The following is a 15,843-nucleotide window of genomic DNA, read 5'->3' on the forward strand; positions in this document are numbered from 1 at the left end:
GTATACATTGATCACATGACAGGACATCTCACTTCAAACTCATACCAATCTATGGGCCTCATTCTAAGTCCGCCGCCCGCCAGACTTCCCCACTCCAGAATACCGCACCGCGGTCGGAAGACCGCTGCGGCTATTCTGTGTTTTACACTGGGCTGGCGGGCGACCGCCAAAAGGCCGCCCGCCAGCCCAGTGTAAAACTCCCTTCCCACGAGGACGCCGGCTCAGAATTGAGCCGGCGGAGTGGGAAGGTGCGACGGGTGCAGTTGCACCCGTCGCAAATTTCACTGTCTGCAATGCAGACAGTGAAATTCCTTGTGGGGCCCTCTTACGGGGGCCCCTGCAGTGCCCATGCCATAGGCATGGGCACTGCAGGGGCCCCCAGGGCCCCACGACAACCCATACCGCCATCCTGTTCCTGGCGGGAGAACCGCCAGGAACAGGATGGCGGTATGGGCTGTCAGAATCCCCATGGCGGCGCAGCGAGCTGCGCCGCCATGGGGGATTCTAATGGGCAGCGGAAAACCGGCGGGAGACCGCCGGTTTTCCACTTCTGACCGCGGCAACACCGCCGCGGTCAGAATGCCCTGCTGGGCACCGCCAGCCTGTTGGCGGTGCTCCCGCCGACCCTGGCCCCGGCGGTTCCTTACCGCCGGGGTCAGAATCAGGCCCTATGTGTCCAATAGCAATGTACATTCACTTACCTACTGTCTCTCTGCTGCTTCAACTCTTCCAGCAGAGCATGGAGGATCAGCCACGAAGCTTTCAAGACCCTCCAGTACAGTGGTGTCATGAGGGAGTTCTGTGTATTTGGCTGGATGGAAAAGCCCATATTATCTCAGGCCTTTATACACATCCAGAGATGAAGGTCCTCCCAGGCTTTCTGGCAAAGCTACCCCCAATGGTTATAAACACCCGCTGCACTGTAGCAGGTGGCAATTTCTCTCCATATTTGGTATTTGGACAGTGTGTTAGATGTCCAACATTCATCATTGTTGATACACTCTCTCACCACATAAAGGCATTACATCAACTACCAGTGCAAGAAAAAAAATCAGTTGACCAGCAGATCACCCACCTGTATACCCTGACCTCTATTCAAGGCATTGCCCCAATTCCTCAGATGTGGACTCAGGCAAGAATTAAGATCTACATTTAAGCCCCATCGTATGGAAATGTTCTGCAACACACAGCAGGCTACGGTAATCTTTAATGCAACTTCAGGGGAGTAAGAAGCATCCCACTGTACACTCATAATATCTGAATCACATTTTGAGGACCCCAAAAGTGCATTCAATAATGGTTTGTGTACATTTGATTGCCCTTTTGTACCTTCACTGAAATACTGTGGTTGGACAAAGGAAGGGTTTGAGGAGATGAGGAGAAGGAGCATAATCAACATCACCTAAAGGGAAAAAAATAAATATAGGGGACACTATTCTAGTGGATGTACAGGACGCCATAAATATAAAAAGATAGGACTGGCAGAGGAGTAAACCCTGCCTGAAGTTTGCAAATAGCAATTTGCAAAAATGTTGTAGTACTACAAAACGTACTGCAAGGAGTTGTTTGAGCATCAAGCCCTCAGAGCCTAACCTTCCACCAAAGGCGTATATTCAGCACATTATATAAAATGTATAGAACACAGGCTTAAAATGTCCTGCTGGAAAATCTCTCACCATATAAGACAATTATACTATTAACTACTAAGTTGTGTAGCACCCACTACTCCACCTCATTACTGATATCAACCTAATTCGTCATTTACAATATATACTTTATTCTAATTTTCAATTTCACATTTTAAAAAATGCGCAACTTAACCAGGAAAGTTATCACCACGTTACCTGAGAATACCACTGGGAGCCCTCTACAGTAAAAACATCAAGTAACCATTGTGAACTAATGGCATAAAAATATTTTTATGGATTCAACAAAACTGTCTGCAGACAGCCAGAAGGAATGTGACTTAGAGAATAATATGATAAAAGCAGCATCTAAGCCATTGGGGGAAGAGTTAAAAAAGATGGAAAGGTAGTGGGAGAAAGACTAAAATGTCACTGACAGTAAAGGAGAACTACAGAGTTGAGCTTTGTGGATAGAAAGAGGTGGGAAAGCTTTACCCGGAGAGTAACTTCAGAGGCAGAGAGCATGGAGGGAGCACCAGAAAGAGAATGATAACATGGAAAAGAGTGGAAAAGGAAGACAGTGTTAAAGTAACAAGAGAAATTGGGAATGCACAGAGCAAAAGAAAGCACTGGCTACAACAATGTTATGGAAGGGACCTGGAAACGAATGGGGACAAAAAGTGAAGGCAAGTTTCAATAGAATGAGAAGAGTGAGGAAGAGGAAGAGACTAAAAACAGAAAGAGCTGAAAGGATGGGGGAAGTGCCATGAGAGACACTGGAGGTGTTAGGCACTAGAAAGAGATGTCGGACAGATTGAACTATAGAGGTTATCAGATCAAAGATAGTGGAGCCAAACAGAGAACGTTTTTTGAGAAAGGAGAGGTTTGGCGGGGAGAATGAAAAGGGGTTATAGAATAACAGAGATGTAACTAAGTAAAGAGGAAATAGTAACCACAAGATATGTATTCAAAGATAAAATTATAAACGTTGACCCTGATAAAAAAAAATGGCAGAGTATGAAATTACAAACATGAATGCATAGTCCGTGACAAGCACTCACTGGAAACAAGATGTGGCTAATGTTTCAATGCAGGTCCCAAAGTGTATAATTGGTTTTTATATGCGTGGAAATGAAGGCGAGAATTGCTGAACTGTAACTGGTACTTATTGCACAAGGAAACATTTGTACCTTATTTTAGAAAAAGTGTACTCTAAAACCCCTCAGAGCAGACCAGCAACCTCTGTTTTTTACCGCCCAGTTTGGGAATGCCTTTATCTCACCTCTGATGAAACCGAGTGTAGTCACACCGAAAGAACACTTTTTCACAAAAACTCGTTCTTCAGCCGTAGATGTTCAAGACAGCTTATTAAGTTTGAAAGCTTTCTAACCCACGCCATTTTTCACAAATCAAAAACTAGAACTGGCGTATACGTCACGAACCAGTCATTTGAGGCCTCGGCTTCGTGACATGATGTACCCGCGAAACTGGTTCTACACACCCAGGGAAAACATGACAGCTTTGTATTAAAAGCTGCCTCAACCACAAAGACAAGAAGAAGCGTCCTGCACGCCCAAACCTGTCTCTTTCAAAATACCCGTGTTGCCAGAATGACACAGAAATCAGCAGACATTATCCGACCTTCAGACCACTTTCAGTGAGGCAGTTTCTAATGTTTACAGGTTAAACAAGTCACAGGTGGCAGCTCGGTGTTCTAGTGTTTAAAAGTTAATAACCTGCCTGCTGCACAACTGTTTGTTTTGTTTGTTAATTGTTAGAAAAGCAGCCAGGCAAAGGGTGGTAGGGTAGCTTTGTCTGAAATGTAGTTGCTAAATGTGCCATGTGGCCTGCGCAGTTTGCCTAAATGAAAGAAGACAGGTGTTTCGCTTCTAGAATACGAGGAATAGTATTTTTTTAATTTCTGTTTTCTATCCTATTTTATACTGTACGGAATAAGGTGCTCATTTCGAGTCCCACACAAACTTGGGGGCATATTTAGTAATATTTTAAGCAACGCAAAGCAGCAAGCCACCTCGCTGCAATTCGTGTAAAGGATAGGACAGGAATGCACCAATATTTACCATTATACGGTGCCTTCCCGTCTTTTCCTAGTGATTGTGCACTTTAGGCTTCATAGCGCCAACGCTGAATCCCTTGTGTCATGTTAGACCGGTGCCTGTATTGCAGGCAGGAGTGCTTTTTGTGCAGAAAGGGACATCTTGCTGAATAAAAACAAACCGCAGAGGCATTTTCTTCTTTCTATGTGTGCTGCAGTGCTTAATTTTTGCTTATTGTTTCCGGTGCTGAGCACCAGCACTTATTTTTGAGGGCCTTCAAGCATTTGCTGCGAGCAAAAGACATATATGGGAAAGGTAGGAAGGAGAAAGCTGCAAGAGTGAGCTGAAGGGGAAGGGAGTAGCTTTAAATGGATTGAAGAGGCCCGGGAGGGCTTAAGGATTATGCTGCCTCAGTATTCTGTGCTCGCACATTTAAATGCAGCAGCCGCGTGTTTAAGAGGAGGTCTTTGGGTACCAGCACATATTTATTTGCAAATGAAGCACTGGTGTGCTGCAGAGTTCTGCACTCTTATAAAGAGGAAACAACAAGGAGAAATAAAGATATTTCTGCTCCTTGCTCCTCTGGTGGGGATGCATGCAATTTTGATGCATTCCCAGGCCTATTAATTTTGGTAAATCAGGGAATGTGTCAGAATCCACAGGTGGATGCATAGGAGAAACTACGCTCTGCCCATGGAACAAATCCCTGCTGCAGAGTAATGCAAGGCAACGATTTATCAAGCCATGCAGGGCCACGCAAGTATCCTTGCATGGCTTGATAAATCTGATTTAGGTTTTACGTTACCCTTGTGTACCCTTGTACGGTGCAAGGGTGATGCACCTTGGTGTGGTAATAACGCATAGCCAACATGGGACAGCGTGGGGTACATTATTTGCTGGGTGTGCAATTATCACTCCATTCTGAGAGTCTGACCTTGGAATAAGGGATAATAATACTCAAACAGCATGTCTTTTAAAGTGTGTAAAATCAGAATGTGTGGGGCTTGTCTGCACAGTCTATGCCATTCTTTCCCTACTGGAACTCTTGTGAGCAAAAATCCATGCAGTGCGTAACTAGCGATCTAGTTACAATCTCAATTCAGATATACAGGGCTTAGATTACGCACTACAAAGGGAATGGTCCCTCCCATGCTTGTATGTATGTGTGCCTGTATGTATATATGTGTTTGCCCACAATATTACCCACCATCATTTAGCCATGACAGCACCTGCCTACTTAAAATGCTGGGTAAGGGCACATAAAGTATGAGGTTTTCAGTGGCCCTCTGAAATTTTCATAGTTGGTGGAAGAAGGTGCATTTCCTTCTTAATTTTCACTTCTGAGTAATCAAACATAAGGGGGCATTTAAAGCACACTCCTTAAAGTTTCTTCCTGTCTTGCAGGTATACCTGAGTGGTGACTTACAATGTCAGACATGCATTGCCCACGCTTATCTCCAACTCTAAACCCATATCTCAATACTGCTGGTTTTAGTGCTGCATAAAATGTAGGAAGAACAACAATATCCTTCACTCTTTTTGGGAGCACGTAGGAATAAAAAAGTTAATTGAAACACGTTTTCCATGATGAACAAAAGAAAATTAAAAAATACTTTAGAAATTTCACAATTTTTGCTAAGCATTCACATTGGGAAATCAGCGGGGTCTCGGCACCTATGTGCTTTGTGAAAAAAGGTGCATGCCAGGAATGTACGTGAATACCATACCTCAGCGTGTGTAAATTATGGAATATTGGAGTTTACATGTGGAAGTGTTGTAACTCAGTAAGCAGTCGTACACCTCCACTGGAAATTGTTTTATGCTCCGCATTCTGACAATCAGCATTTTCTTTGTGAATTGTGACCCTAAATTCAAACACAGTCATGTCAATGTATCTCTTCTGTCTCTTATGATAAAAGTCAATTACGAGTAAAATGTGTGCAAAGGCTCCAATATTGGTGAAGAATGGCCATGTCCCCAAAAACAAGCCAAAAAAGACAAAGGCTCAAATGAAGCATTACATCACATTACAAATTTCAACATGCGGAAGTGTTGGAGTTTACAAGTAGAAGTATGAAATGCTTCAATTGGACTCTTTCACAATTTCATTACACATCCACAGCTTGGGGGAAAATGAGCACCTGTCGAAAACACACCTACCACGTCTTCACACAGGAAATCTTTTGAAGAGGTGTTGCACCAGGGGCGGGCATGGAAGGATGCTCTTTGGTGGTGTTGAATGAACACTTCACCCCGTCAAGTATAACAGGTCTGGCAAGAGTTCAAGGTCTGGCAAGAGTTCACCAAAGCTTCTCCATCTGGAATCTACTCCATGATTCCGACCTTTATGATTCTGGTTTAAGACCCATCTTTTTATTTCAGCCAATGGCCCTTTCACAAACGAAAGTCAGCATGTGATCACAGTGCCTTCTGGGCAATGGCATTCCACTCCCCTTCGCCCATTCACTTGCAAATGCTCTGAAGCTGCTCTGAAGTACATATATGACCACTCAAAAAATACATAGGTGGATCAAATAAGGCGGTCTTAAAAGACACATGAATATCACCAAAAGCCATTAAGTAGGTGCCACTCAGCCTTACCTCAAGGTCAGAGAAGATTTCTAACACCGCCTACCTAACTGGTTAGACACAAATCAGAGCTAGATTTATTTTAAAAAAATGCTGGAATTTAACTGCGTAAAGATGAAATTCTTCTTACTCTCCTCCTATACATACCTTCAGCCTTCAGATTCCAAATAAACCTAGAAGGTGACTCTTAACAGGTCTTGGAATTTAACTGTTCACAGATGTTAAATGTACAGTATTTCTGCTGGGTAGCAAACAGCAACATGGCCACCATGTAAACAACGTGACAAAATGTCCATGTAACCTGGTTCAAGCTATGGAAATGCTCTCCTAAAGGGCCCTCTAATATAATGTGTGGCTCAGATGAAAACTGTAACTCTACAGCCTACCAGAGCTTGTCTGATTACAAGCACTGACCCCTTTGACCATGTGAACTTGTCACATAGGCTCTCATTATCCTAATGAGACTACTGGATTTTTTGGGCAACAAGATCTTTCACAGTGTGGGGGACTGAGTCTGACCCACGGTGAAGGACCCTGGTCACTCTAAATCCGGGTTATGCTCCGGCTAACTAGCAGTGCCTCATCTCTCCCGAAGGGAAGAGACAATTGGGCAGCCGAGCGCATGACATCTTAGTACTTCCCAGGGAAGTCGTGGTCACTCAGGTCACAACCAGTTCTCTCATACAAAGCAAGGTCCCATATATAAATGAAAAAGGCAGTTTGAGTTTTAAAGATTAGTTGAATAAAACGACTGCATTTTAGATAATAAGGCGTGAGCCGCAATAACCAGAACCATACAACACAGTAAGATGGAAATAGTACAGAGGAGAGTGAAACATAAAAATAAGGCTATCATATTGTAACTAAATGATGTTCTCTCTATCTTATATTTCGAGCACAGCATGTGAAGCTCTAAGCCTGCCTTTCTGGTTTCCCCGGGAGGACATCAACCCTCATACCTGAGCAAAGGCCTGTGATCTGGATCAGCATCTGCAACAGGGCAGTCAGCATCTAGTTGTGGGTTCCTGGTTGGAATCTCCCTCTTACGTGTACTGGGACTAGAAAGGGTTTTTATACTATTGATGTGAACTAACACCCCGATGTTCCTGTGTAAGAATATGTACTGTCTACGAACCATAAAGACTAAACTTCTACCACGTCTATCGGCAATGTACCAGACTGTATCCTTGACTGAAGCACAGAGTGAGCAAGAATGTATTGTTTGCGAACACAGTGCTGAAGTAAGCTAAACAGTGTGATAGAAGGAAATAAAACAAGACTGTGAAACTGGTTATTGTAAAATAACAGTGCGAGGCTAAATAAAATGCCTCTAGGGCAAAGTGCACAGAGGCCTAACCCGTTAAGCAAACGCGCATAAAGCTACATTAAAAAATGGCTACACTACAAACTCAAGTCCATATTAGGGGGAGGAGGTGTGTGTGTATTTTTTAGTGTGCCCATAACTAAAAGGCAATGGTCGAAGGCACAATTGGAGAGCGACTCTGGGGACAGCGGGTTCAAACTGTGAAAGGTGGCTATACTTTGTCATAATACAAAGGACATAGTTGATAGTCCCTTGTGCCTCCTAATCACTGCCTTAGCATAATTTTTCGATGCTAAGGTGGCCTTTTCCCTGTGACATATTTACAAAGTGACTCAATGCATGCATTGCTCCACTTTGTATCCCCTTGGGCCACATTGTGCCTGCACTAGGCATAAAGTATGCAAAGGGGAGTTCCGGCATTAGGATACCTGCAAAAATGGTGTAGTGAAATTTAACAGTTTCAATGCACCATTTTTGGCATCATTTTTAATGCCTGTTCAGGGCAGGCATTAAAATGAACCACCCATAGAACCTTTGGGCCTCCTTGCACTTTTCTACACTAGCGTCAACATTTTTGATGTTAGTGTAGCAAAGCACTACAGTAGCATCAAAAATGTTGACACTATTGTGCTGACAACCACCATGGTGTGCTGTATTATAAATATGGTGCAATCATGGTGTCGTTAGGTGCTGATAGGGAGGGTGCAGAAAAAGTGGCACATCAACTCTGATGCACCACTTTTTCATAAATGTAGGCCAATGTTCTTTAAAGTCGTGTGTTTTCTGCTCTTCCATGAATTGTGTATAGATGTTCCTGAAGGATACAAGCAAGATCACGGGTGCGAAGATTGTTCTGCTGAATATCGTCACTAACAATATAGTGACATACCTATAGCTAGGATAGAATACCAAGGGACAAAATATCGATAGTTAAATGCATGGAGAGAAATACAGATGTATTATTCTTAACTCCACCTCTTCGTACCTTGGAGATATATGTACTCCGTATGTACATATTTGTGGAGTTAGGTCTAGAAAATCTAAACTTAATGGTCGATATTTTTTTTATAGATATTCTGTATCATCAATATTGTTGATTTCATATTCGGGGTCCATCGGGTGCACATAGATAGAGAATTGATGAAAGGTGAACAAATAAATGGAGAGAAGGTGATTACTTGATATCTGTTTGTAAAATATGAGGTCAAGTGCAATTCTTTGCACTTTGAAACTGCAGAGCCTCTGCTGCAAGGTTGGATGGCATGCTATATCAAAGGTCATGTAGGGGTCAGCTAAGAGGAAAGCAGCAAGATCATTTTGATCAGCTGTTGAGTTGAGGTCACCCTACATGGTGGAATATTTCTTTTCTGTCACAGCTTGAATGTTATTTTCATTTTTTTTTTTATGTGGAAAGTTGCATGAAGGATTTTCTCTCAATAAGCTTTCCCCCAAGGGCTCTGTTTGCAGTTAGTCTGGAATTTCCAAGCTCATGACCCTGCTTTCTTGACTATGGCTTTGAGGTAGGAGGTTTTGAAGTAGTTATGGAAGCAGTCAGAGATGAGGGAGTGACTGATGATGTGTTTGTCTCAGCGTGCTGCCGATATGGTGCAGAGCATGTCCTTGAAGATGTGGAGGTGGAGGGTCAAAGTGCCTTTTCTTAAGTCTAGAAACACATCCTTAGGGGCATATTTCCAAGCCCCTTGCGCCACCTTAGCGCCGCCATAGAGTCCTTTTTTTTACACTAAGGCAGTGCTAAAGTGGCTTACCTGCCGCACCATATGTAGAAAGGCTCTTGTGCCACATTATGCCTGCGTCAGGCATAATGTATGCAAGGGGGGGGGCATTCTGGCACAGGGAGTCCTGACAAAATGGCGCAGAGAAATTTACATTTCACTGCGCCATTTATTCCGTCATTTTAAATGCCTGCTCAGAGCAGGCGTTAAAATGATGCACCCATTATATTCAATGAGCCTCCCTGTGCTTTGCTGTACTTGCGTCAAAAATGTTGACACTAGTGTAGCAAAGCATCACAACAGCCTCAAACATGCTGAAGCTATTGTGCTAGCAACCGCCATGGTGCACTGTATTGTAAATACGATGCAACCATAGTGTTGTTAGGTGTCAGTAGAGAGGTGCAAGAAAAGTGGAGCATCATTTATGATGCCCCATTTTCTATTATATATGCCCCTTAGTGCGCAGGCTGAAGGAATGAAAGTGAGATGAGAAACAGGAGAGATGACTTTGCGAGTTGCAGAGAACTTAGAAAGTATGATTGCATAAAATGTACATTCACAGAACTGGAGTTCTCTGGATGGGCAGGAGGCTAGGTGATGCAGGTCATGCAAGATTGTCTGCCTTCTTCATAGTGATTTTGTTTAATCTACTATTTGGATTTATCCGCCATCGGTCTGAGAAAGATGCCATAGTAAAAGCATTTAAGCCTTTCATAAATCTCATTTTAAATTCAAGGAAGGTGCAAATAATGCATTTTCGACCTTAAACGTATGTTTACAGTCAAATATGCGTTTTTTAATAGAGCCAATTATATATGACTAGTCAGAAGGCCTCGCAGTAAGATTCTCACTTAATTTTGTCTGTGATTTTGCCTATCAATTGCACATTTGATCTGTTTATGGAAACTATCTTTAAAGTAGTGTAGATTCCTTGTTCATTAACACCTAAATCATTTTCATGGATACTCAAAGTACGGTCCGGGAGCCGCATGCGGCCCACTTGACCTTTACATGCGGCCCCCTGGACAACAGGAGTACAGGGTTGCTCTTCACTCGATGGTAAATAAAGAGGCAATTGTTTATTTCAAGGTTAACTGGTGTTAAGGAAATAAAGTAACCAGGGAGTCGTGAGCTTCACTTTCGACACTAGTTCATTTATAAAGACATCGAGCAGCAAAAGTGTACAAATATAACAGTCACTTCAAAATTTAAAAAGTGTATGAAGTTAACACGCAGTCCATTTCACCTAAGTATAATTTAGTGTATCAGTGCAATGAGAAGTATTAATTTAAATGTGATAGTTTTCAAACAAGAATTTAGAAACATTAATTTTCACGTCTACCCTGACAAATACGCAAATAGTGAATTAAACAAGCAAGTCAGATATTATGTGCACTTTTTGAGTGGCCTGGGTTCCTATTATAGATGAATAAAATTATAGTTTATTAAATCAAACACGGAAGCAGATTTGTACGGTGCAGACCCTGAACCTAAAATTAAGCAATTGCCTAGGATCACACAATTTGGAAAAGTGGGGAAGCTAAGATTAATCCCAGGTTTTCTAGTTTCACATTACTCAATTCAGCCACTAGATGTTTACCCTTTGCTTCACCTACCAATACTTAACCGCAAGTCCTCCCAAACCCCTCGCCTGACCGCCATTCCACTGGCATTCATGCGACCCTCAGTCACATCAAAGACCAAACTTTTTGGCCCCTGGGAAAATGTTTGCGAGCACCCATGATTTAGATGTACATTTTTGGCCAGAAATCAACAAGTTTGCATATGCAAGTAAGAACATTTTTTTGCTCTCACATGTGCAATCGGTATCACTGAGTCCTAAAGTTTATTTATTGGTGTAAGAGGTCCCAGTTTAAGTAGTCATTTTTTGCTATTCTTCCTGATCACTATTGTCCATTTTTTGTTCTCTATTACAAATAAATATGAAGACTGACACAATCAGTAAATTGCAGTCCTCATGAATAACCATACAAACACGCTGATTTTTGTTAATTTCAAGCCCCGAATTAAAATCAGCTTTGTAAATGTTAAAGTCATTAAAAGCTAGTGTTAAAATCTATAATATTTGATATGTCATGAACAGTAGTAACGAACAATAATGAGCTAGTATATGGTGGCACTGACGTGCAGGCATTCGGTAAGAAGAGTCAGTGCCTCACTTCCTGCTGGCAAGCAAGGCATGCAGTACAAGCGAGTGAGCTGTGGTGACTGGAGCAGGGAAATGGGCCCTTTAGATGACTAAGCTCCCTGTTGCTGTCCTGGGGACAGTGCTTAATTTGTAATACAATAAGTGCCAGGGCCCTCATAAAGAGACCCCCACAGCTCGCACCACCCTTTGCCCCTGCCAGGGTTTCAAATGAAATATCTGCATAACAACTAATCATCGGACGACTAAAAATCTGACAATTCAGACTGCTCTGAAGATTAGCTTGGGCGGCAGGCACTAGTTGTTTTTAATGCGTAATGAATTAATCAACAACTGTTGGTCTGCTCATCTTCAAGTTACACAAACAGCAACACTGTGTGGCAGCTGTCATAAGTGCCAGTGCTTACAATTAGGTGCTGTGCCGAGCACTGGAAACCACCGGCTCAAATTAAGAACTGCTTGGGGAACTCCAGCGAATGGTGTCTCTACCTCTGACTCTGTCACAGTCTCCATCTCCCTTTGCCACTCCTTGTGGTATAGGAATGGGCAAAGAAGGGGTTACAATGGTACCACTTGGATTCCCTCCTCTTTTGACCAGCAATTTAAAGGATGTATTTTTTATTAATATCTGATAAATTACCTATTTCTGTTGATGCATATTGGCATGTGATTTGCGTTGTTCATTTCTGTCTTTTCACATTGATTTTTCCCATGGATCTTTGAAGTCTTTTCTGTTTGTTCTTTTGACATTTTCTCCCATATTATTGTTATACTATTTCATTAATTAACTGTAAAGCACTACACCAAAGCACTATCAAAGCGTCACACTGATACAGCTGACCAAATATATTGCTAATACATCCAACCAGGAAGGCACAATTCACAGTGAGCATCAATTATTTATCACTTGATTAAATACTCAGTGGAACAAAATCAATTTTCGGAAATCATGAACAGAGGTAAATAATGTATCTTTGGTCTTTTCACCCGGTTTGCCAACTGTATCGCAAAAAATGTTTGAACAGGTTTCCTGACTTAGTTGGACCTCAAACAAAAACAAAAACACATCCAAGTGCTACAAGAACGAACATACACCTTGGTGGTATATTAGCTATTTGAAAAGATTTATTTTGCCATTAATCAATCCAACTGTTACATGGATAGAATATATAATACAGCTTGAAGTAGTTAAAAATACATTATTTATCCGTGAATTACTAATAGCACCATTAACTCCACAACAGAAAGGCAGCCAGAAGTGAACACATGAAAGACTTTAAGAAATGTTTTCTTTTAAATATATGTGCAGAGGTGGTACATCCTTTATGAATCTTGCTGCCTTTATTTTTGCGAACATTAAAGAGAAACAATTTATAGATTTCTTGGTCCTGTAGTTTAGCAGACTTAAAGCCATGAATGAGGCATAAAAGCAGCCCTCGCTGCAGTTAAAGTATTTGCAGTGTATTGAACAAAGGGGGATTCAGCATGCCACTATTGTCGGTCTCGCAATAGCTTCCAACACAATTGGCCATGGGATCCTTATTAACACGTTAGGAACATGCATAGGTTCCGGAGTCACATCGTTAGACTGACTTGTATTGTGTAACTGGCATCTATTGATCACGGTTAGTGTCTGATGGTTCCTTATGTGAGTTACAGTGGCTCAAGGATCAGCCCTGTCTGCAGTGTTGTCTGCCCTCTACAAGAAGGCTGCTGGGGTTTAAATGAAAGGCATCAGCATTTTGAATACCTTGAATGTAAATGACACCTACATCTGCAGATAGGTGTCATATGTGTCACACCTCCAATTCATGAATCACATCTCCAGCATAGTGATCTTACATTGGCTTCCATTCTGGGAAACGAAAACCCTAAAAAACTGAAGGCCTAATTGGAAGTTGGGTGTTCATGGACAATCCTTCGACTCACAGAGGTGTTTCTAGTTCTGAATGAGAATTCATCAGTGGAATTGTCCCCATGGTAAGCATAGTTTAGCTCAAAAAACATACGCCCTACCTTTTCCTAGTTTCCTCAAAATATGCAGGCATGCAAACGGAATTGTGGATGAAGGGTGCAACACACAAACCAATTTACTCAAAGTGTTTTCACAGACCAAATTGCTTGGTATCCTGAAAACACTAGCCTACTTCTCAACAATTATTCATGTTCTCTGACTTCCATATCTAATTCCTGCTAGCGCGCCTGGTCCTTAGTAAATAAACTTACAAGAGGACACATATAGGCCGATTAACCTTTTGAATCGCATGGAGTATCCTAGCCAGGCAGTGATTACTGTGTCTATAATTAGTCATCAACAACTAATAACCAATGTGAAAGATCAACTACTCATGAATAACCACAACTCGGTAAGGAGTTAACAATTTTTATTTCCCTATTGATTACAACTCTAAATCATCTGTTAATTCAATATTTATTAAATTCACTCAATTTATTAATTTATTAATAGAAACATCATCACTTGAAGAAAACATATGTGACAATGCAATTTTCATAAACTAAGAATGCCAGCATCAATAGCAAAGTTCAGCAAATAAGTTCATCAGTCATTTGTCAACTGTCAATCGTCACCCTTATCATCTTACCTAACCGAGATTAGCATCAGCATGTGGGACTTCATATGAAAACAATTTAGAGAAAGACATTAATTTGGAAAAATCTACCTAAGGAGAATTCTATAATCAGAACAGTTGGTACCTAGAAGAAAAGGCATAAAATCATCAATCACATTTTCATAGCTACCTATCCAGGATGGATCAGCAACAAATCAGTCTCCATCTTCAGGTCATCAATTAGTCAGCCACGGATCAGGCTCATAGAGTATGAGCTCAATGACAGCACCTCGGACAGCGTCTCCTGACGTCATCAATTCTCTCCCCGTATCTCATGATTTCAGCCCCTTGTCATGACTTTTTATTAGGGTCTCCCAGTCCATCCCCCTAATTTCTAATTGGTCAGTCAGTCAGGAGATATAACTTTAACCTATAGTATTTGTTTACCAAATCTACAAATGTTCATATTAGTTTGTTCACAAGATGTGTGTTGGTTCTTCATATGATGTTCTCATCATCCGGCTCTTCAGGTATCGAAATTGTTGCATGTTCCTCTTCAGTTAGTGCCTTCATTGTTCAAGTCCTGGGAAAGTACATTTAGCCTACTCTACACATAACTGTAGAAAATTGTCTTCATCATCTCCTGTCCGCCAGTACACTGCAGAAAATTCTAGCTAAGCAACTTTAACATTGAGCGGGTCAAGGCTAGTTCGTAGCAGCTTCTGTGAAAATGCGGTTATTGTTTTCTGCTCTCAGTGTGCGAGGCCTAGGGAGACTAGGCCTTTAGTTCAGCTTACTTAGCACTACAAATTAATGCAAAACATAGGTTATACATCTTAGTATGACATATTATTATATTTTTCTCATATCTTTTCATTATTTCATACATTTTCAGTTATATTAGTACGCATGGTGATCCAACCCCCAGGGCACATTTTCAAACGTGCACATTATTTTTCTATGATTAATTTCTCTACGCATTTCTCATTAGTAAACACATATATGTCATTAATAATTTTCTTAATTAGCATATCTGCTTCAACATTCCATATCTACTTACTAAAGTGTATCAAAACTATAATCCCATTTTCCATGATTCAGTCATCTGACCAACATACCAAATCTTAAACTGAACACCTCTCCAAACCTCTCTACAAAATGTCAGCAGGACCAAAGGGCATGAAAACCACAAACTCTTAAAGCATCATGGGTGACCCCTTGCTTTATACTCATATTCAATCATGTTTCCTCCTCTTAAACCTGCCAATAAGTACTTACCATCTCAGCGTTGGGTACATTTTTTAAATATGGACATCGCTATTTCATAATTCAGAGTCTAGTAAGTGATTCCACTCATCAGAAATCTATTTTGAAATACAAGGATTGCTTAGGGCCAAGATGGATGCTTTGCCTTTGGGCTTTAGTCACATAGTCACGCACCTCATGTCTCCAGTGGGGAGAAAGGCAACAGACTGGCTTCTTTAGATTAACAGAGTGGCTCGAGGGCAGGTACAAAATGCTGCTAAGCACCCCTTGGAATCTGACCTCAGATGGTAACCAAAGTGTTTGAAAAGACAACACAGCAGTAGTGTTAGCATGTCAGACCCTATTTGGTTAATTGGCATTAATTAATAAGGGGGACGCGTTTGTAGGTCGATGAACCTTTTGACTGCGCTTAGAGTAGTTCCCACCATAAGACTCAGTACCAATACAAATCAATAGCAACAACAATCAATAGCATCAACAATCATAAGAGTCAGTAATTTCCACACACAATG

The sequence above is a fragment of the Pleurodeles waltl genome, chromosome 2_1 (assembly GCF_031143425.1).
Source record: "Pleurodeles waltl isolate 20211129_DDA chromosome 2_1, aPleWal1.hap1.20221129, whole genome shotgun sequence".
Lineage (NCBI taxonomy): Eukaryota > Metazoa > Chordata > Amphibia > Caudata > Salamandridae > Pleurodeles > Pleurodeles waltl.